We start from the raw sequence: 2,770 nt of genomic DNA on the forward strand, positions 1-2,770 counted from the left end.
CCAGGTCCAATGCTTGATCTCGTGATTTCCGAGCATCCAAATCATCTAATTTACTTGTGATCGTCCTCATTTAGATGCTATTAGTGCTTGGGAACGATTAGAACCAAGGTTGAGAACCATAACCTCATTCTAAGGAGAGACCTTCCTATTCCACGAAAGTTTGGTTCATTTTAGGTGTAATGCTTGATCTCGTGGTTTCCGAGCATCAGAATGATTCGGTTTACTTGTAATCGTCGTCGATTTGAAGCTATAAGTGATTGGCAAGGTTGAAATCCATGACATCATTCTAAGGAGAGACCTTGCCATTCCAAGGAAGTTTGGTTATTTTTGGGTCTAATTTTTGATCTCGTGGTTTTCGAGCTTCGAAATCATCGAATTTACTTGTAATCGTCTTCATTTAGAAGCTATTAGTGTTTGTGAAAGAATAGAACCAAGGTTGAGAGTTATAACTTCATTCTAAGCTGAAACCTTTAATTCCAAGGAAGTTTGGCTCATTTTGGGTCTAATGTTTGATCTCGTGGTTTTCGAGCATCCAAATCGTCTAATTTACTCGTAATCGTCGCCGATTTGAAGCTACTAGTGGTTGGCAGGGTTGAAAGCCACGACATCATTCTAATGAGAGACCTTGCCATTCCAAGGAAGTTTGGTTATTTTTGGGTCTAATTTTTGCTCTCGTGGTTTTCGAGCATCGAAATCATCGAATTTACTTGTAATCGTCTTCATTTAGGTGCTATTAGTGTTTAGGAAAGATTAGAACCAAGGTTGAGAGTTATAACTTCATTCTAAGTTGAAACCTTTAATTCCAAGGAAGTTTGGCTCATTTTGGGTCTAATGTTTGATCTCGTGGTTTCCGAGCATCCAAATCATCTAATTTACTCGTAATCATCGTCGATTTGAAGCTATTAGTGATTGGCAAGGTTGAAAGCCACGACATCATTCTAAGGAGAGACCTTGCCATTCCAAGGAAGTTTGGTTATTTTTAGGTCTAATTTTTTATCTCGTGGTTTCCGAGCATCGAAATCATCGAATTTACTTGTAATTGTCTTCATTTGGAAGCTGTTAGTGTTTGGGAAAGATTAGAACCAATGTTGAGAGTTATAACTTCATTCTAAATTGAAACCTTTAATTCGAAGGAAGTTTGGCTCATTTTGGATCTAATGTTTGATCTCCCGATTTTCGAGCATCCAAATCATCTAATTTACTTGCAATCATCTTCATTTAGAAGCTATTAGTGCTTTGGAATGATTAGAGCCGAGGCTGAGAGTCATAACCTCATTCTACAGAGAGACATTTCCATTCCTAGGAAGTTTCGTTCCTTTTGGGTCTAACGCTTGATCTCGTGGTTTTCGAGCATTGAAATCGTCGAATTTACTTGCAATCGTCTTCATTTAGAAGCTATTAGTGCTTGGGAATGATTAGAGCCGAGGCTGAGAGCCATAACCTCATTCTAAGGAGAGACCTTTCCATTCCTAGGAAGTTTCGTTCCTTTTGGGTCTAACGCTTGATCTCGTGGCTTCCGAGCATTGAAATCGTCGAATTTACTTGTAATTATCTTCATTTAGAAGCTATTTGTGCTTGGGAATGATTAGATCCGTGGTTGAGAGCCATAACCCCATTCTAGGGAGAGACCTTCCCATTCCAAGGTAGTTTGGTTCCTTTTGAGTGTAATGCTTTATCTCGTGGTTTCAAAGCATCCAACTCATCTAATTTACTTGTAATCGTCTTCGTTTTGGAGCTATCGATGCTTGGTAATGAATGCCACCAAGGTCGAGAGTTATAATTTAATTCTAAGGAGATACCTTCCCTTTCCATGGAAGTTTGGTTCCTTTTGGGTCTAATGCATGATCTCGTGATTTCCGAGCATCCAAATCAAGTTATTAAATGGGAATCGTCTTAATTTAGAACCTATTAGTGTTTGAGAATGAGTAGATCCGCGGTTGAGAGCCATAACCTCATTCTAAGAAGAGACCTTACCATTCCAAGGTAGTTTGGTTTGTTTTGGGTCTAATGCTTGATCTTGTGGTTTCCGAGCGTCCAAACCATCTAATTTACTTGTAATCGTCTTCATGTAGAGGCTATTGGTGCTTGGGAATGATTAAAATCAAGGTTGAGAGTTGTAACTTCATTCTCAGGAGAGACCTTCCCATTCCAACGAAATTTTGTTCCTGCCGCGGTAAAAATGCTTGATCTCGTGATTTCCGAGCATCCAAATCATCTAATTTACTTGTGATCGTCCTCATTTAGATGCTATTAGTGCTTGGGAACGATTAGAACCAAGGTTGAGAACCATAACCTCATTCTAAGGAGAGACCTTCCTATTCCACGAAAGTTTGGTTCATTTTAGGTGTAATGCTTGATCTCGTGGTTTCCGAGCATCGAATGATTCGGTTTACTTGTAATCGTCGTCGATTTGAAGCTATAAGTGATTGGCAAGGTTGAAATCCATGACATCATTCTAAGGAGAGACCTTGCCATTCCAAGGAAGTTTGGTTATTTTTGGGTCTAATTTTTGATCTCGTGGTTTTCGAGCTTCGAAATCATCGAATTTACTTGCAATCGTCTTCATTTAGAAGCTATTTGTGTTTGGGAAAGAATAGAACCAAGGTTGAGAGTTATAACTTCATTCTAAGTTGAAACCTTTAATTCCAAGGAAGTTTGGCTCATTTTGGGTCTAATGTTTGATCTCGTGGTTTTCGAGCATCCAAATCGTCTAATTTACTCGTAATCGTCGTCGATTTGAAGCTACTAGTGGTTGGCAGGGTTGAAAGCC

The sequence above is a fragment of the Syzygium oleosum genome, unplaced genomic scaffold, assembly GCF_021117445.2.
Source record: "Syzygium oleosum isolate NSW1041296 unplaced genomic scaffold, Sole_v2.1 Sole_v2.07, whole genome shotgun sequence".
NCBI lineage: Eukaryota > Viridiplantae > Streptophyta > Magnoliopsida > Myrtales > Myrtaceae > Syzygium > Syzygium oleosum.